Genomic DNA, 21,136 nt, shown 5'->3' on the forward strand with positions numbered 1-21,136 from the left:
CATAGCACTCACTTTTTTCCTCGTTTCATATTTAATTCTGAATACTTTTTATCTTCCTCTCCAGGTTGTAAGCAGTTTGAGGACCAAATTCCAATCTAAATTAGCTTAACAGATCTGTACATACACAGTGTCTCACCCTCGTAAGTTCGATAAAAACTCTATCAATGACTAAATGAAGGAATGCCCTTTCAGCCTTTCCTCCAAGACAGCTGCCAACCCAGAATGGAGTGGACAAGGAGAGAATAGAGCTGTGTCACAAAGACAACCTTCTTATCCCCTTTTGGGGTAATTTAAATTGTAGTCCTAATCTCAGCAGTCTCTGTCTGACACCACTTGGTCTCATATAACTCAGTTGTTCCATTTTCTTTACTCCCATTTATACAAAACGATCAGATATGCTCCAAATGCTGAGTCTTTTATAGTCTTTATTTTATTCCTTTCGGAGGTTCCCGCACATTTTTTTTTTAATGGTAATGTGATTGCCATAGCAACTCAAAGATATAAATGTTGCCTAATTGAATCGCAGTGTTGAGGATGATAGTCTGCAAAAAGACTGTCTTAAATCTGGGGTGAGGATGAGAGTAGGGGGTGAATGGGGATGATAAAAATTTTGTCCCCCGAATTCCTAGGTTTGGATTTTTTGTTTGTTCTGTAAGGCACATTGTAACTTTTCCCACTTAACTGTAGAGGGAAAAGAGCGGGTCAGTAGATAGGGTAGACCGGCAGTTCCTTAGCACTAAAAGCCTAGTTATGAGTAAAGCGAGACTCCTCTACCGCGTTGTTCCCTCCCCATCCCGAGGATAACGACATATGAGAGAGACGGATGCTATTGGAGGCCCAGAATCTTAAGCCGCTTAGTTTGGTACAAGTGTAAACTGCCACACAGGGGCTCGGCCCTGCATCCTAAGTACGCAGTATAAGGAAAGGTAAAGGGATTTCCCGCAAGCTCCACCCGAGCCTTCCCTTCAGGTTCAAAACACGTTATGTAAATAACAAGTTACTCGGGGTGCACATATGAGAAGGCAGTGGTCCGACACATAAATATTGTACTTCCAAAGTCCCTTGCATGTGCACCTGGATAGCCCTAAGCCCCTCTGCCGTCTCTTGAAAAGAGCCCCCCGCTTTTCTAGCCCCAGCGAGACGTGAGCTGTGCACTGCTGCCTGCGCACCCGAGGCTGCGCCGAGCGGGCCGGGCGGCCACATGGCGCGCTCCCCGGTGATGGCAGCCGCGCTTTGTTTCCATCAGCAAGGGGTGAGTCACAGGCCCCCGCAGTCCCTAAGCTGGGCAAACACTCGGGCCGAGGCTGCTGCAAATTTAACAGCAGGAGCAACTACCGAAGCAGCTGCTACCCGTTTCTCCCCTTCCTCCTTCTCCTCCGCCGCCACCGCCGCCGCGCGGCCAACGCCCCCACCTCCTGCCTCCGCCCAGTCCCTTCCTTCTCCCCCCGCGAACTTAGTCAGCGGTTCGCGCCGCCGCGCCCCGATTGGCCGGCGGAACGCGCCGCGTCACAATGGAGCCGGTTGGAGGCGGTGAGCCTGGCAGCGCTGGGGCTTCCCGCTGAGCCCGCAGCAGCCGGCAGCAAGGAAGTGCGGGCGCGGGGCCGCCGCCGGCGCGCCCGGAGCGGCGCGGGGCGCACCCCGCGAGGAGCGCCGGATCCCGGGGCCGGAGGCACGCAGGTAGGTCGGGGCGGGACGCCTCTGGTCACCGAGGAGGAGCCGAGCCGACCCAGTTGGTGGGGGCGGAGGACCGGGTGAGGGGACGCAGCAGGTGCGGTTACCTGTCCGCGCCTCACCTGCGAGCCGGGCCTGCGGGCAGGTGGCTGCGCTAGAGAGATGAGGCGCGGTTTTGCCACTCCCTCGTCTCTAGGAGAGGGGGAATGATACCCCCGAGGGACTTCTGGGTGCTGGGATCATTCGGGGCAGGAGGAGTGGGCGCCGCGACGAGGCGGTCGCATGTCTCCCCCAGCAGTCACGGTGCCGCACCTGAGTGTGAGTCCTCGGGGTGGTGCGGGAACCGGGTTCTCGCCCTCCCTAGATGAGCAGATCTCTCCGGAGGGCGTCCGCCCTTGGGTCGCTCTCCTTTGCCCCTTGCCCTGGCGCTGTTTGTTGGCAAACATTTTCTACTCGTGGGAAATCTACAATTGTTCGCCTGCAATTTAATGGTGGTGTTGGCATTCGTTTGTTTGAGGGAGAAGGGAGCAACCTATACCCATTTCGAGAGAGAAGCTAAGAGTTTCCCCTTACTGGGAAACCGTTGAGCAGGTGCTGAGAGGTCAGAGGGGGGAGGCTGGGTGTTGGCTCGTCACTCTGTGTCCTCACCTGACTTCCCAAAGTCCATAGGTTGCCTTTAGTCAGATGACATTTGTGAAAGACTTATTTGTGGTCAGAAAGACTCCCTCTCAGCAGCCCTCTTCCCACCTTCCCAGAAAAAAGGATAAACCTGATTTAAAAACGAAAACCTGCCCGTGAACTTCCTTGAATAAATTCGCCTTGCCAAAAACTTTTTAAGTCCGTAAAAAGATATCGGTATGAAGATTTTAAATTGCAAATAGCTAACCAACTTAAAATAGGCAAAGTGTACACTGCTTTCTAAGAGGAAATGAAATGGTATGTGTCTTTATCAGACTGTTAGGTCTCCTAAAACCTAAGGGTCAGGTTGTAGTACACAGAAGCAATCAAACTGCAGTATAATTGTTTAAAAATTCCAGTACCCTCCACGTGCTGAGGTTCCACCTCCTGAGAACCGAAAATGCTCTTTGATTTGTGAGTGCCAAGGTGACTTTCTTTTGCCCCTGGCTTCCCTAGTCAACAGCTTCACCCTTGAAGGGATATAAAATGACAGCCAATCCCACAAGTGAGTGGGCCCCTAACATGTCAGATGTTACTCTTAGCTCAGGTAATGAGGGAGACAGTGTTGTTGCTGAGTGTACAGTTGAGTCATGATACCTACTATCCATCTACTACATGTTAGAATTAAATTTACTATTCTTTGAAACGGTCTTTTTTTCTTAAATTGGAAAAGTGTTCCAACATGTCCAGCCTAACAGGAAGATTCTCACATTGGGAGTGATTTCATTTGACTAGTTAAGATTTGCGTTTTAAAGACCACTCTCCTCCCCATTGCTGTTTCATTCCTCCGAATCCTCAGAATGAAAGCACCAACGTTAATTAAAATGAAAAGGGCCCTAATCAATATCTCTGGAAAAGGGTACCAGGTCTTTCAAGTTTTGTTTGTTTTTTTTAAATAGAATTTATTTTTTAGAGCAGTTTTAGGTCCATAGCAAAATTGAGAGTAACTGCAGAGAGTTCCCATGTACCCCATGCTCCCATTCATGCATAGCCTCCCCCATTATCAACATCTCCCACCAGAGTCAGTACACTTGATACAATAGATAAACCTACATTAAGACATCATTATCACCCAAAGACCAGAGTTTAGATTAGGGTTCACTCTTGGTGTCGTACATTCTATGGGTTTGGCCAAATATATAACAACATGTATCCACCATTATAATATCATCAGAGTATGATACTATATCATATTATCACTGCCCTAGAACTCCTCTGTGATCTTCCTATTCATCCCTCCTGCCCCCCCAACCCCTGGCAACCACTGATATTTTCACTGTGTCCACAGTTTTCCCTTTTCCAAGATGTCTTATAGTTGGAATCAGTCTGTAGCCTTTTCAGATTGGCTTCTTGCACTTAGTATTATGCATTTAAGTTTCCTCCATGTCTTTTCATGGCTTGATAATTTTTCTTTTTAGTACTGAATAATATTCTGTTATCCCTCCACATTTTTTTAGGCTGTGTGGGTATTTTCCTGCCGTGGTTTGAAATTTGTGATTTTTTTTGTTTTCTGGAGTTGAAGGTTGGAAGTAATATGTAGAAGATTCTTGTTTGAGCCAAAATTTTTATTTATAAAAAAGTTTTTGTAATTTTAAAATCCTTTTTGATGGTATCCAAGTATTTTTATGTTCCTTTTTGATTTTTTACTGCCCATAAAAAGTAGCCTATTTAATATCTGATGTTCATTTAGTGTTTCTCAAGTTGAATTTCCAAATTTCATTTTTGCTTCTCTTTCCAGCATCCTTCTAGCTTACACTGATAGTATCAGAAACAAATGTATGCTGAATCTGTCGTGTTGCTCCAGACTCGGTGGCATGGTTTTCATTGCCTCCTATATAGCATGTCCCTCGCTGCTTTCCTGACGCAGGGAGTATTGCTTACCCTGCAAACAGTACAGACCTGCGACCACTCATAGGAATTTGGGAGGCCCAATTATAGTATAGAATTTCTTTAACCAATTGTAAAATACATTCTAATTTCTGTCATGTCTGTTTTCATATTGCTGCCTTTTCTTTTATTGCTATTGCCTACTTGCATTTTATTTCCTATCTATATTTTCTAAACTTCCTACACACCTTTATTATGACTTAGGTTTTTTTCTCGTGTTTAAAATAATGTCTTTGGCAGACACAACAACTTATTTTTCCTTTTCTGGATCATTAAGATTGATCTTAAATAAAATTAGGCCTAACTCCAATCACTGTATCTCTCTGCTAAGTTCTTTTCAGTGCTGTTCATTTAGAAATTGAACAAAGGGTAATAATAAACTCCCTGTTCTATGACTTCCTCTTATTTAGGATTCTACTCAATTGCAACACAATTTAAATTCACTTCTGCAATGCTGTTGTGAATCCATGTAAAGGAAATGAATAAAAATGAGTTGTCAGAGCTTCAACCTTGACCTTTACTTTTGCCTTTTTGGTCTTGATACGGGTCATGTGATTCTGCTTGATATGGGTCATATGATTCTGCTTGTTTCTTTCCAGACTGTGTATCTTTGAACTTCATCTCCTGTTTCTTCAATTTCAGGATTCCTTGTAATTCTTTGTTGTTTGTTTCATCCTGTGGCCATTTTCAGGGCTCTATCCTACAATGCCCACTCCTCGGTCAACAGCATCTTTCAGAGACATTATCAGCTACACAGCTTCTATTTCTCTTCTCTTTCCAGCTCCATGCAGGTGACTGAGATCTTCCTCTGCCCATCTCTGATGGAGACTAAATTTTTTACTGTCGAGTAGCACATTCCCTTTGATTGTCTCAGGTATGCAGATTTGAAAGCATATTCAAACCTTCCTTCTTTTCTTCTTTCAAATATTTTTCAGCATTTTTACACTTCCCCCTCAAATCTATTGCAGATTATAATCAGGAGTTCTTCAGGCTTCTGCCTAAGAGCGTGAACTGTGCAGACTGATGAGCCTGGGTTTGAACCCTACACTATCACTTTGGATGAGTTGCTGGATTAGTTAAGATTAGCTGTCAGTTACAGAGACCTCAAAGAAAAATTGCTTAAACAAAGTGATGTTTGTTTCTCTTTCACATTAAAAAAAAAAAGCTTATAGAGAGACAGTCCAGAGCTGGTATTATGATTTTACAAATCCTCTGAGACCTAGGCTGGTTCCACCTTTTAGAACTACCAAACATCAAATTAGGCCCTCAATCTCATGGTCCTAAGTGGAACTTCAGCCATCACATCCAGGTTCCAAGTGTAGAAGGGAGGACGAACGGAACGGAAGAAGATGGGAAAAAGCAAGAGCCCAGGGTCTCTTAAGGAAATTTCCTGGAGGCTGTCTTACATTTCTTGTTATATCTCATTGACAAGACTTTAGCAATATGCAATATGGCCTTATCTAGCTGGAATAGAGACTGGGGAATATTGTCCTTACTGTAGACAACCTTATGCCCAGCTAAAACGTGGGATTTTCGCATCCTTAGTAAGATGGGGGAAAGGAACATTGGAGTAGTCGAACACCACTGTTATTCTACACCTTTTTTTTCTTGACTATTGTTATCCATCTCACAGGATTCTTAGGATTAAAAGAAATCTTAACATGAAAGCATCTAATCCAGTATCCAGTATCTGGCATAAAACAAGCTTTCAGTAAATGTTAGTTCATATTCCTCCTTATTCCTTTTTCACGAATTGTCTCATTTCTCTGCTACCACATCGTTGGCATCCAAATCCTATTTTAAATACTGGCCCCAATAGATGGTACTAGACTGTAGTCTTGTACCTTATCATGGGAGGGAGCAATGCATTATTACTCAATGTCACACCTATTTCTTAGCTTATAGTGTGGCTTAGATTTAAGATATAGCTCTTGGAATCAAATAGATCTAGATATGAATCCTGGCTCTCCCACTTACTCAGTATGCCTCTTGCATCCTCAATTTCCTAATCTGTAACCTGGGGGTAAGATTCAGATATGAGGAGTAAATGAAAAAAATGTATGTAGAGTACCTAATAAGCTGTGCCTGATGAAGTAAGTGGTAGCTTTTCTTTTTCAATTTGGCCTAATCTAGATGAACCTTTTTGAAAATGAACTCTTATTCCATTAAAAAAAAGTTTTAAAATTGGTCACCTCCATACATATCCAAATGAGTGTTGTTAAATTGTTAGTCAGACTTTTTGAGAATTGTCCCCAAGATCAGTTTAAACCTAGCAAAGTCTTTCCTGTATGTGTATATATATATTTTATAAAAACCAGAATAGCTCAACCTTAACCTTTTCCAGCCTTGATTTGAATGATTTTTTCCCACATCCACTCTCAGAAGCAGAAACATTCCACCAATGAGTATATTTCATAGTAATTTTTTTCAGCAGCTATTTGTTAAGCACCTACTGTGTGCCAGACACTGTGCCGGGTTCTAGGGGCACAACAGTAAGCCAAAATGCACGTGGTCCATACCACCATGGAGGTTACAGGTTACTGGGGGAGACAGGAGAATCAATCACTGCAAATACATGAAAAATTGCTACTACCAATGTTATTAGGAAGGAGACGTACAGGTGCTGTGAAAGTATGTGCAAGCGTCTTATGGTTGGAGGTTGTATGGTGACTTTAGGAACAAAAAATTGGCCAGGGAGTGGGAGCAAAGAGATGTCACGGAAGTGTGGCTTGAAATGAGCTTGGACACGAGATGAGCCTGCCTTAAGCAGGGATCAGAGTGTGCCACAGGTTTCCAGCACCATTCCAAAGAAGCCGTAATGTTTGGAGTCATCTGTAAGTGTTCATAATATATAACTTCTCCATGTGATGCTCTGAAAGGGGTCACCTAATTCAGGAACCATTTAATTCTTTTATAATTTATTCATGCTATATTGACAAACTTTAAATTCAGCTGCGTTTTTCTTTTGGATACACCAAGCAGATGCATCTGAGAAAATTGGCTGTAAAGTAGGCTCTTTTCAGAGAGGGTCAGAGGGTTGATCTGCATCACCCTTGGCGAGGGGAATTTGAAGCCATTTGGCTGAATGGGGGCACATGAAGGAATGTTGGCAGAATAGGTAGACCACAAAGCAGCAGTGGAAGATGACCACAGGAGGGGAGGCGTAGGCAGTGTGTTCCAGAGAGCTGGCTGGACTGCCGTGCTTGGGATGGCGCATCTCGGAGCCAGCAGGCAGCCCAACATCCAATCTCCCCAAGGCTTTCAGGCTCTCATTGACAGGACCCAGCTTGGCACCTTGGCAGTGGGGTACCATTTCTCCTTATCCTGTCCAGCTGAGCTAATGGGGCATCCTTTCGGGAAAATGTTGCCTCTCTAGTCCCTTTGAGGGCCTTGGAGGGTGGCTGGGAGGCTCAGCTCCCGTGTAGCATGTGAGGACATGACGGAGCCTTGGGGGCAGAGCCGCCTGCCATTGGACTGCAGGTTGTTTCTTGCTCTGAGCAGATGAATTTAAGATGAATTCTGTTCATCTGAAGATTTTAAAATTCATCTCTCCAGGCAAAACTAAGTGAGTTTGTTCCTGGCCCTATTTCAATGCCGAAATAGGCAACTGAGCCATGACTTGTCTTCGAAAAGTGTGAGTCATGGTGCAGTTTCTAGATGCACAATGCTGTGCTTGGTGGGCAGGTTCCCAGAGTATTTATGCTCTGCTAGCACTGCCCTGAGGGGGCGCAAGGCTTTCACCTCCACCCTCGCAGGAATGCCTTTGGAGCTGGGGCTTCCTCTGGCTCACCACTTGCCCGGTATTTGGAATTCCTACCTCCGGGGCTTCTCAGCTGCTGCTCTCTGCCTGGACCGCTCTCCTCTTATGAATCTGCATAGCTGCTTCCTTCTCAATGGAAGGTCAGCTCCAGCGACCTCAGATATAGTTTCCCTGATCACCTCAGATAAAGTACCCTTGCCTTTCTCCAGTCATAGTCTTTCAGGCTTTGGTTTATTGTTTGCTGGCTTGTTTATCTTCTGTTTCCCTCCCCGCCCACACCAGAATATAAGTTATGTGAAAGCATGGATCTTGTCTCCCTTGTATATCTGCCCTTAAGCCTGGTATGTAGTGGGCTCCCCAAACTGCTATATGTGATTTTGGGCAAAAAAAAAAAAATTACCCCTTTGAACTTAAAATGGGGTTGATATCACTGGTGCTGCCTGCCTGATGGAACAGTAAGGGCCTGGAGTTAGTGTCCCAAAGATACTATTTCCCCCACCAAAACTTGCTAATCATCTTTAGAGTCCATATTTTTGTAAATAGCAATACCATTTACCCAATCACATAACCCTAAAATGCGTAGGACTCATTCTGGGCTTCTCTTTGCTTTGTTCCCCCGTTAACTGCTCCTTAAATGATGGTGACCAGTTTGTCCAGAGGCCACAGCCTTAAGGTACCTCCCATCAGTGCCCTTCCTTTACAGTCTCTTGACTGCCGCGAGTCTTTTCCAGGACTGCTGCTAATTGCCTCCAAATGGTAGTTCAGTTTGTAGTCTTTCCTATCTTCCCCCCACCAAATTGGTTGTCCACACAACAGGAAAATAATCATTGTGAAAGGCAAATTTCATACCACGACTACCTGGTTTGATAATCCTTTAATGACTTGCTTTGCCAAAGGATCGATTCCAATGCCTTGGAGAGCCATATAATAACAGCCTTCCTCCGTCTGCTTCTACAGCTCTCCAGCTTCACCTCTCACTGCCCCCCGCTCCCCGCTCCCCCATCATTTCTAAATCACCAACGCGTGCACCATGGACACAGCGCGCACAGTCACACCCCCATGCACCAGCCATCCTAAACTGTCTGCAGTGCAGGGAGGAAGGTACAAGGTAGCCAGATGCCTTCCCTCCATGGCTTTTTTTTTTCCTTTTCTCTATCTGTGTTCATATCCCCTTGTCAAACACCTGCCCATCTTTTCAAGAGTCAGTTCAAGCATACCTATTGTGAAAGACCATTCCAGACCCTTCCCTCTGCCTGCCACTCGTAAGAGCTCCTGAATCCCTTCCCTGTGTTGCCTCTGATGCTTGTGCATCTGTTATATTCCCTCTGCCAGAGAATGCCTCTGCCTCCTCTTAGGTGCTCCTTCATGATAAAGATTATTTTGTTCATCTCCCGAGTGAGCTTCCTGAGCTAGGCATTATACTTGGCATGTAAACTGATATGTGGGAAAGAATTAGGCAGTAAAATTCAGTATACTTATTATCTAGTCCAGGGCTTTGTTTCAATAATGTACTTTTGACTGGTATTTGGAAATTTGAAAGATTTCCTTGAAGGTTAGAAGTAGGAAGAAGAGTTATTATATTTATGCTGTTAATAGATATCAGTTGAATGACCAAAATATTTTGTTAATGAGCTAGTGTTTACTGAACATTTACTGTGTTTAGAGTTTTGGATTTGGCCATTTGCAGGGGATGCTTGACTCAGCTTTTGGACTTTACTGAAATAATTCTGGCTCTTTCTATAAGAAGTCAAAATTTTAGATGGTCAGCACAGGTTCTTGGCTTACAGGCAGTTTAGGATCTCCAAGGGTGCTTTCAATTCCAGGCTTTGGAGACTAAACTTGGGCACAGAGTACAGCAAGATAGAAGCAACTTTTTTTTTTTTTAATCTGGCTGCGTGGGGTCTTAGTTGTGACATGCGGGCTCTAGTTCCCTGACCAGGGATTGAACCCGGGCCCCCTGCATTGGGAGCGTGGAGTCTTAACTGCTGGACCACCAGGGAAGTCCTTACAGGCAATTTAGAATAAAGTTTCTGGTAATGTTTTTTGTCCAGTACCCCCTAAAAGGATTTTGAAACACTATGTCCTCTCCTCATACATTTTAAAAGTTAATATCTAAATTTTTTTATAATTGTAAAAAATGGCACTTCTGATATTATAAATATGGATTTTAAAAAACACTCTTTTTAATGTACCCATTGGAAGCTAAATTAAATACCACAGTGATTTCATATCTACTATGTCATCCATTTAAAAAACACACAAACAAGCTGGTCTAGAAAAGCTGGGAATTTTTACATAGTTGTTTCCCTTGTGGAACTCATTTCATTCTTCTTCTATATAACCTAATCCCCATTTAACAGTCTTATGTTTGAAAATCTTTCATTGATTACCTTATCATACTCTTGTGACGCACATATATACACACTATATTTTTTTAAGTTCTTGTGACAATAAGCCTCTAAATGTTAAACAGAATTTCATTTGGATTGAGTTTTTATGATTTTGACTAATATACCATTGACCAGAACAAGTATATTAGAATTTTGATGAATAATTATTAAGCATAGGTAAAATTTTATGGAAAATAACTTCTCAGTGAGATGCCTGGGGCTTAAAAAGAGTTTATTTATGCATAAGTAAAACTTATTGCTAAAATAAGATAGGCTTCATAATCAAGGCTTCTTTTTAAATGTAAATGTTTAAGACACCTTACCACATAAATAAGTGTATGGGAATGAAGGCAGTATAATTCCACTCTATTTTTTAAACTCCTGAGGTGTATGACAAAAGTTACCTAGTGATTGATCACAAAAATGATTTTCCATGTTCTGTTGTCTAACAGCTTGATTGGGTCTCCCTCCAGTGTTGTTTGAAGCAAAGAAATGGATACTTTCCCCAGCTCCTAAAAGGATTTCTCAGTCTTGAAAGTCAATCACTTTCTTAACATCTATAACCCTACAGGTGTTTCAAATGACCCTCAGCTTGGAGCCCTGGATATTTTTACTCCCCAAGACAATGCACCATAAGCAGACTCCTGAGAAGTGAGATGTTTTTACCTTTCTTGTGGAACGTGGGGAGAAGATGACTGTGAAAAGGGAAGAAAGGGAGATGGCCAGAAGGAACCAGCTGGACATCAGGTGTTCTGAAGCACATACTTTTAGACGAGGGTTAATTGGTGATCTGGAAGTAGATTCTACCAGAGTACTCCTCCTTCCAAAAACAAAAAGCCCCCAAACCCCTTACCCCACTTTGAAGATCAACTGGTTTGGGTGCTAAAGAAAACTTTTCAGTCAAATTCGCTATCAACTCTAAGGAAAAAGGCCCCAATAGGCCAATTTAAAGATTTCTTCTTTGTGGACAAGAACATTCAAAAGGGAAAGAACATGGTTCTTTTAAAAAGACTTGATGGAAGCTAATTTGATACCAAAGTGATAGAATCAGCATTATCCATTTTAGGAATGTACACTCAAACTCTCCTAGAATATTTAGAAATAATACATAATTTTTTGTACACATTGTTAGACTATATACAAATAGAATGTTGGTAAGGATCACCAGGTGCTTGACTGACAGTCACCTAGGTCAGTGGGTGACTGATAACTAAGGACAAGTCTTAATCCCATTGAAAAACAGTTTCCTGCAGTGTTTTATCAGGAATGCTAATTTCTTTCCAAGAGGAGGTTGTGAATTACATGCAAAAAGGTTTGGTCCCAGGCTAGGTTTGGGACATTTTTTTCTTTACAGAGTAATGCATTCTGAAGGGAGAGGAGTTGAGCCTGGCTGTCATTCCCATTGATCAGTAAGTCTTTATTGGGTCCTCCTGGATCCTGGATGCTCTTGACACCCTGTATGTAAGGGCACTGTACAGATGTCCCCTGTGCTCTTGCCTTCTCCCAGCAGCTTGTAGCAAATCTCTCCTGAAACACTTTACAGGGATCCCCACCACATTACTTACTCTATTATACATTTGTACATCACTTCTCACATACTGAAGCATTTATATGCATATTTATTCTCCTGATGACCTGTGGGAGATGGGGCAAGTGTGATTCCCAGGATACAAATGTGGATACTGAGTTTATAAGGGGATTGTGGCTTGTCGCAGCAGACTCTACAAGTTAGCTGTAGATCTGGTACCTGATGAAACAACTTTTTCTACAGTATATTGCCTGCCTCCTTTTCCCAGATGTGTTATTTTATAGAAGGCTCTAAAAATTGAAAAGCTTGCCTTAATGTGATCATATGAAGATTAAGTAAGACAGATATGCTCACAAAATGCTTAGTAGAGTACATTGCTCTTAGCAGGCCCCCAGATTTTTTAAAAAGAAAAAAAATGTATTTGAATTTTGGGTCTGCCATGATTCATTTTATGGATTAAGAAAAAATTTATTCAATATTTTTTGAGCACTTAATATTTGCCAGGCACTGAGAATAAATCCAACAATGAAGAAAACAGCATGGAGCGTACATCCTAGAGGAGGGAAGATAAGACGATAAGCAAATCCAACATATAATATCATGTACTGAGTGCTCTGATGAACAATGAAGCAGGGTACAGGGCTAGAGAGTGGTTGGCGGCTGGTAGTGGTTGGTGACACAGCGTGGTCTGGGAGAGCGTCCCTTGGGTGAGGACTTTTGAGAAGACCTGAGTATTACACTCACCTGAGTCTGAGCTCAAAGCCTTGAGTTTATTTGGGTAAGTTGATTCAAGTCATGGTATCCTAGAGTTGTGTGGAAGAGATCTTACAGAGTATCGATTTTTAACCTTTTTTATATTATAGGCATCCTTGAGGGTCTTTCCCAGAATACTACACACATATGCATAACATTTTAACATGCCTTGAAATCCTCCTTAGAACACCTCAAGTTCATATCCCTGTTCCATCTCAGTTTTTCTTTTTACTGATAAGACACTAAGGTTGAAAAAGGCAAAGTAAAAATCATCCAGTGTCACAGCTAGTTAGCGGCTGAGTCAAGGACCTAAGATTCCCATAAAGTTGTCCATTGCTTTTTCTGCTAAACTCTCTAAGTTGCTAGTGTTAAACTTTCTCAATTTGGTCCATAAAGCATCTCTTGTTTTTTTAATATCTACACCATTTTTATTTACGTAGAAAACCTACCCAAGTAGCTTATGTGGCCAGTGTGGCTCCTTGTTCTACTTCCTGACCAGTAACAATATAAATAATATCCCAAGCATTCCAAATACCCTAGAAAATTATGAACAAGGAGGACTCAGGCTGGCAGTAGAAAAGGAAAAAACAAACAAAAACCAAAATGGAGACCTTGGAGTGTGAAGATGTTCTTACAGACAGCAGAGGGGCTGGAGGTGGGAAAGGGCTTGTCCCAGTTTTGACAGGGGACAGGGACTCCCTAGGGTGAAACAACAGCCAGGCTCACCACTCCACCCAGTGATTTCCTCTGGGGACATTTTATACAAAAACTTGGAAGATAAACTTGTCACTTTCAGGAAAATATTCATTGTATCAACTTATCTTCCCAGCCACACTTCCTTAACAGATGTCTCAACTTTTAGTACAACAAAATAACCAAAAATTTTAAGTAGTAATCATCCACACTGTGGAACTAATGTGTAATTTCCAAAATTGGTTGCTGTGTAAAGGTTTTGATTTGCTCGCAAGATTTTCTTTTTTTTTTTTTAACATCTTTATTGGAGTATAATTGCTTTACAATGGTGTGTTAGTTTCTGCTTTATAACAAAGTGAATCAGTTATACATATACATATGTTCCCATATCTCTTCCCTCTTGCGTCTCACTCCCTCCCACCCTCTCTATCCCACCCCTCTAGGTGGTCACAAAGCACCGAGGTGATCTCCCTGTGCTATGCGGTTGCTTCCCACTAGCTATCTATTTTACGTTCACACAAGATTTTCTAATAAAATATACCTGGCTTTAAAGCCTCCAAAAGTTAGCCACTCTACCTCCTACAAGCACTGATATTTATTGAATTTTTAGGCTGCTTTCTGTTGTTGCAAAGAAAACCTACTTTTTCCATTAGAAGTGCCCCGTAGTGTTGTGTTGATAGAAGAATTCTAGCCTTTTCTCTCTTAACCAGTGAAAGGCCCTTTCTTCCATATTCCCCATCCCCACCCCCATTTCTAGGTATTTCTAGCCTACTTTTCCATCTGTGTGCCTTGTTGCTATGGTGATGGGCACTGTAGAAATAGAGAACAAAGCAGATATAATAAGCATCTCCAACATGGTTCACAATGCTAAAAAGGGATCTAGGTTTTTTCAGGCATGGGTGGTTCTTTATTGGTGATAGAACTGGACCAACCCAACTGGGAGGGGGCACTGGGGTTATGAGCTGATTCAGGCCCTACTTTTCCCATTGTTCTACACTTCACCAGACCCTTCTTTACCCATAATCATGAAGGTGAGCAAAGAGCATTAGGAGCCTGTGGAGGGGATGTAGTACAGAAATTCATGCCACAGAGTCACCCCACTGCAAAAGGCAAATCTACTGAAGCGTATTACATGGGAGGAATCTTGGGCTGGTTTTATGGTTTACCAGTTGTTAATCCTATTGCTTGAGTTAGTATTGTTCAACTTAACCTTTCAGTAGAGGAGATTTGCCAGCTTAGGTTTTCCTCCCTTCAAAGTATTTAGTCAGTATTAGACTTTTTAAAAAAATTAATTAAAAATCTGTCTTGATTACTGATAGCTTGCAGTGTTTGCTCCCATCCACTGAATTTTAAAAAATAAGTGGTTAAACCAATGTGCACTTATTTTGTGCTTGTTTTAGAATTACAATGAAATATTCTCTCTATGTTATGGAAATTAGTGTTTTCCATAAGATCTGGGAGAAGGTGGCCACAGGTAGTTTTTAACCTTCCCACATGTGTGTTCATTCTTTCATATGTTACATCTTCAAGTATCAGGTTCTTAGACACCCATAATGAAATACCCAAAGATTAAATAAAATATTCTAATTAACCAATTCCAATTTCTAGACACTTATTTTTAAATTGAATATTATGTTTTATAATCACTTATAAAACACTTTTGCATCACTTACATTTTATGTTTGTGTTTTATGTAGAGGGAAAATAGTTTTTAGCACAATGTTTCAGTATGTAAAGTCATGGGATGTGAATCAAATTTTTGGAGCTAAAGAAGGTGAACATTCTATGTGTCTGTTGCATTGTGGCATGAGGGCCTGAAGTTCTTTTTGGCTCTAAATTCTTGTTTCTTTGGCCATGTGGCTCCTTTCTTTTTGCCTGATGAAATAGTACTGTGCCAGTTTTATCTGCTGTAATGCCTCTTACACTGATGTGAAAATATGCTTGGAATCAATCTCACACTTTGAGTTTTTTAAGTATATACCCAGTGTAGCCCTCCCTGCCAAAGTCAGCTATTCCCCTTTGTGTCATGAATGGAAGAATGAGAGCACTGGAGACTAGAGTGGGAGTGGGAACTCCCAGTGCTGATTCTGGCTCAGCCTCTGCCTGGGGTGGCCTTAAGAGATACATTTTTAACCCCATAAGCAGCACTCAGCTTCATCAGGAGGAGCCCAGGAGCCACAAGGAAGGTTTTGAAGCAGAAGGTAACATCAGATTTGTTTTGGGAAGTGATGCTGGCCGTCATGTGGAGGATGTGTTGGCAATGTGAGAGATCATGTTGGGAGACCCAGTAGGGCAGTGGGGATGGAGCAGAGGAGGCTCATATGAAAAAAACTTGAGGAAGAGGTCAGAGGAGTACATATTCTCATTTTCTTTCATCACAAGCATCCCATGGTAATTACGTAAGTCCAACTATGCTTACTGAAGTTTTACTAGTTTTACTATAATTTCTAACTTTTCAGTTTTTTGTAGAAGGAAGGGATTAAGTTCCTTCTGATTATTTATGGAGTCCCCCAAATCCTCAAATTTCAGGTTACCAGTGAATGTACTTATATTAGCACAACTTTAAAAATCATAGCTTTGCTATAGGCTGAGTATGTCCCCCGCAAAATTCATATGTTAAAACCTAACCCTTAAGGTGATGGTATTGGGGGGGGGTGTCTTTGGGAGGTAGTTAAGTCATGGGGGTAGAGGCTTCAAGAATAGGATTAGTGCCCTTATGAAACAGACTCCGAGAGCTCCCTTGCCCTTCCAACCATGTGTGGACACGAGAAGAGGTCCTTCTGTGAACCAGCAAGTGAGCTCTCACCAGACACTGAATCTTCTTGGCACCTCTCAGCCTCTAGAACTGTGAGAAATAAATGTTGTAGATTAAGCAACCCATTCTATGGGAGTTTGTGATAGCAGCCCGAATGGATTAAGACAGCTTCTAGGGCTTCCCTGGTAGCGCAGTGGTTGAGAATCTGCCTGCCAATGCAGGGGACACGGGTTCGAGCCCTGGTCTGGGAAGATCCCACATGCCGCGGAGCAACTAGGCCCGTGATCCACAACTACTGAGCCTGCGCGTCTGGAGCCTGTGCTCCGCAACGGGAGAGGCCGCGACAGTGAGAGGCCCGCGCACCGCAATGAAGAGTGGCCCCCGCTCGCCACAACTAGAGAAGGCCCTCGCACAGAAACGAAGACCCAACACAGCCAAAAATAATAAATAAATAAATTAATTAATTAAAAAAAAAAAGAAAGATGCTGTGAAGATTAATTTTAGAAAAAAAAAAAAAGACAGCTTCTAAACATGAGTGTCTTACTAGAAAAGAGAGAAGACCTGGGAGAAGTAGTGTGTGTTCTGTGGGAAGAATAATGACTCTTTTTGCACAGGAGAAGTCTATGGAAAGCAGGTAATCACTCCACACAGGACAGTTCCTTGTTTCCCAGAAGGCTTGAAAACTGTGGGCACGTTGGGTAGGTTTTATGGGGGGAGCAGGGCTTGTATTTGCCAGGAGTTTCCCCCTTCATGGGCAATTGTTTTCTGATGCCTCCTGGGCGAAAGGAGTATCCATTGCATTTGATGTTATCATCTACGTGAAGGGAGAAAGGCCAGGTAGAACTATTTCTATTTTTACGATTAAGCTGACCGTTCTGAGAGACTGTGTAGCTTAGCTCCCAAATAAGGTAGATGTTAGTCAGGATAAGAGTTCACTCTCCTTAGTCGTTTTGCTGACTTCTCCTACTACACTCATGACTGAAGGAAGGGGTGAATGAATGAATGAATGTATGTTTAGTGTGCTATTCATTTTATTGAGCTGAGCTACTTTTTATTCCCCTCAAAGATCTCTTTGAAGATTATTCACATTCTTGCTAGTCTTATGAGTTTACTGGTTGTGCAGGCATAGATAAATCCCATAACTCTGTCTCAGTTGCCTCATCTGTAAAGTGGAGATAACCTCATGGAGTTGTTGGGAGCATAAATAAGTTAATTGATGTAAAGGGTTTAGTAGAGTATTTACATGTGGTTATCTTGTGGTGAGTGAGCATTAGCTTCCGCAACTGAGTGTTACAATATACTGAGCGAACTTGACTGCTTCAGCCTCACATCAGCTACTTATATGGGCCTCACAAAACACTGGGCTTGTTTTGTCTTATCTACCTAGGAAGAACTATTAGGGTAGGTTCCGCTTGATTTGTCTTTTGATGATTTATAATTTGTTGTTTCAGTTAACTAGGCTTAAATGGACTTTTTCCTGGTTATTTTTAGAGTCAGATTACTTAGTGCTGGAAAATTAGGCTTTTATATAGTTATTGATTGTACAGGAACACTACAAATTAGAAGAAATTATAGCTGTCCCAGGACCAGATTGGAAAAGCCTCTAAGTTTTTGTTATAGCCTGAAATTTGTTCAATCTTCACATTCTCTGAAATTCAACCTTGAATTATTCAGCAAATGAACAAGTAAAAAAAAGTATGGTCCTTCACATTTTTAATGCATATTTTGAGATATGTAGACTTTAACTTTGAAAAGTCTTTCATGATAATTGATCAGCATGTGTAACAATACTCAAAAGCCACATAAATCTAGATAGCATAGAATTCTCATTTTTATCTGTAAGAAGCCTTGGAGCTCCTTTGTTTCTTTTCCTGTTCTGCATGAAGGTGACTGAATCAGTGACTCGTAGTTTCCTTATCTTAAAGTGATCTAGAGGAGAGAAAGTTTATTCTAACAATATGATCTCATTTTTGAAAAATGATGATTTTTTTTTCAATCTCTGTATCAGTGTATGTGTGAATGGAGAATGAGTTGTAAGGATGCAGAGTTGCCTGGTGTGTGCATTGGAGAATGATGAGAGGGGAAAGGGAACAGAGGAAGGAAACTATTCTGTAGTTCACTCTTGATTCTGTGTTTTTCCTCTCTAGTGAAGTTCTCAGAGATGTTATACATGGTGCAGCAGTCTTATTTAAAAAAACGTTCCTTCTAAAAACATTTCCTTTCCTAATGAGATTTCATTTTGGTGCTTTGTTGTCAGTGTGCTGGGAGTTTTGAAATGTTCTCTGTGTATTTCTGTGATTTTTGACCTAATAATCTCATGGGGGTTTACCAGGCTTAGCAGCTGTTGTTTTTACCAACTATTGCTAAATTCTGTTAATGTCCAAAGTTGAAAAACCCTTTTTTCTACATTGGCCTAGATTATCCAGAGTTTTAAAAAATTTAAGCCTTTTCCTCACCCCTTTTAATTTTCATTTACTTGCAAGAAAACGTATAATATTAATATTCTAATGGATGGTTTAAACAGGCTGAACCTGTCTCTCATAGGACTCCAATGACAGCTTGCAGTGTCAGTTGCAGAACAGCATTTTTTTTGATAAAGCCATCTATCCTCTTTTCTGCTGGAGGAAGGAGAGACCTCAATTCTATTGTAATTTAAGTAGTGTTTAGTGTAATATGATAAATGTTTACAGAGTGATAGTAATGATTGTTCTTTGACAAAGCAAAAGGAAAAGTTGAGAAGTCAAAGACTTTGAAAATGTCCTAGGAGAAAATAAATTCAGAATTATAGCCATTTTGGGGGATAATTCTGCAGTTTTATTTGAAGGAGGGCGTCAGATATTGAATTTTGCCTTTTCATTTAAGTAATGTAACAGGAACTTTTCTTAAATAGCTGACAGTATATCTTGCTTCCTTTGCAGTCTCTTTTTAGGGGACCTTTAATTGGTCTGTTTTAATTATAAGGCAGTGGTTTTTGAACTAGTATCTAGGTATGCTCTTGAATTCCTCTAGGGTTAATTTTGTTGGTTCTAAATCCCATCTGATCTCTATACTATCTTTCACATTCCCATTTTCCCTGTTGAGAGCTTAAATTTATTCTCATATATTCAGGATCCAAAGCAATAGTTTTTCTTATTATCAAATCAGATGGCCAGCCGTTTCTGCATTTACAGGTAATGATGTGTATCAACAACATGCTTTATAATTACAAGGCCATCTTTACATACATAATCACATTTGACTCTGACACTCCAGTGAGAGAGAGAGAGAGAGAATGGCTACCGTTAATTCCTATTTTATAGGTGAAGTTTGAGAAGTCACTCAATATACCCAAAAATAACGCACAAACAGAAGGACTAGGAGAAGAACTAGTTCTTTTAGCTTCATGTCTAGTGTTCTTTCTGGCCTGTCATACTTTGTGGGCACACCCTGTTCTATGCCATGAGATGTTTGCCATATAAGCAATTGAGTCAATATGCTGTGTGAAATTGGTGTACCAAATTTTAATAAACTTTCTAAAACCAGGTTGTTATTCTTTAGTACTCTTCCTACTAAGCATTATCATTGCACTGTCTGTGTAGTGAGAGCAGTTTCCTGCTTTCCAGGCTAATGACATTGTGAGTATACAGCTTCGGAGGTACAGAACAACAGGACAGCAATAAGAGAGATGCCCAAGGAGACATATAACTAAGTGACAAGTTCAGTGGAAACAATGTAGGAAGTGAGACCCAAGCTGAGCCTGGCAGGATGAGATAGAATTTGGAAAGGTGAGGGGGGGTGGAAGGGAAATATCTGAGCAGAGACGTACAGGACAGAATGTATGCAGTACTGAAATAATTGTGAAATGCTATGTCCAGGATTTGCTTCAAAATAATCCTGGGCATGGGTGTGATATGAGTTGATAATTGTTGAAGCTGAGTGAAGGGTACATGGGGCTTCCTTATACTGTTATTTATACTTTTATATTAGGGATTTTTCATGATAAAAAGTTTAAAATATAAAAATGGTATGTATTGTTTTTGGACAGTGGGTAGGCTGGCCTATCTGGAATAAAGGGTTTGTTCAAAGGCACAGTGGGAAATGATGTTGGAAAGATAGTTTGGAAACAGATTTGGTGGTGGGAGGGAGTTCATGAATGTACACTCTGGAGTCTGGGTGAGCGCTGGTAGACACTGGTTCATTTACTAGACTTAAGTTTGATTTGACTATGAGCTGAAGGTGGGGTCACAATGCAGCCTGGCATCCTCGTCAAGGATGACAACAGACCCACTTAGGGGGTTTCTTAGACGCCACCACACCTGACATGCCGTATTCAGTTCTGGAAGGCACATTTAAAGAGGGCTTTTACAAACTGAGTTTCAATGGTGGTGTGACAGAAGGTGTCACATCTTAGGAATCTTTCTTGTAGAACACTCCATCATTTTATGGTTGTTTATCTGGAAAGGACTTATTTTCCCATCTGCCAAGTTCCTTCTCTACTCCTTTTTAAACTCTCTCTCTCGTGTGCCTGAGAATGGGCAGTAAAAGCGAAGTAAAAACACTGCTGATTGCCCAGTAATATAGAGGCACATGTGCATGACGGCACCTAATTTAACCTCCTGGAAACAGCCTTTAACAGCAGACAGTTACACACAGAAGCACCCAACCGTTTAGAAAGCCTAACTCTTTGGTGTAGCTTTCTGAAGCAAAGTTCCCTCTTCCTTCCTGCTTAAAATGTTTCTCTATTGCTGAGGAAAAATAGGAGAGAAATTTGGATAGTTGGTAATATTAAGGAATTATTAATTATTTGGATGTGATTCAGTGGTATGCTAGAGTTGACGAGAGACGATTGTTACGTTTTCAGGAATTTTGCAAGCCAGTTGTTAAACACAACCATTAAAAAATTATACAAACTTGAAGTATTAAAATAAAACTAACACCCAAAATTTATCACTTCCTATTAATTTTTCTATAATTTGCTGTTATCTGTGCTCTTAAGGTTATTTATATCTAATGTCTCCACATAGTCGAGGTGCTGAATGTGT

At 41.4% G+C, this 21,136-nt stretch overlaps 1 protein-coding gene across 2 annotated transcripts in view; it reads left to right on the forward strand.

The window, feature by feature from the left end:
* Positions 1-1,595: 1,595 nt before the first annotated feature.
* The window catches only part of LRRC8B (leucine rich repeat containing 8 VRAC subunit B), a 73,286-nt gene continuing 53,745 nt past the window's right edge, over positions 1,596-21,136 (forward strand). The window contains exon 1 of one of the 2 annotated variants that reach the window (XM_059925939.1): positions 1,596-1,677. The gene's annotated coding sequence lies outside the window, so the exon portion shown is untranslated. Of the gene's footprint in view, positions 1,678-11,111; positions 11,134-21,136 lie in introns of those variants that run through there. The other variant, XM_059925948.1, reaches the window with a different exon arrangement.

Source organism: Balaenoptera ricei, chromosome 1, assembly GCF_028023285.1.
Source record: "Balaenoptera ricei isolate mBalRic1 chromosome 1, mBalRic1.hap2, whole genome shotgun sequence".
Taxonomy (NCBI): Eukaryota; Metazoa; Chordata; class Mammalia; order Artiodactyla; family Balaenopteridae; genus Balaenoptera; species Balaenoptera ricei.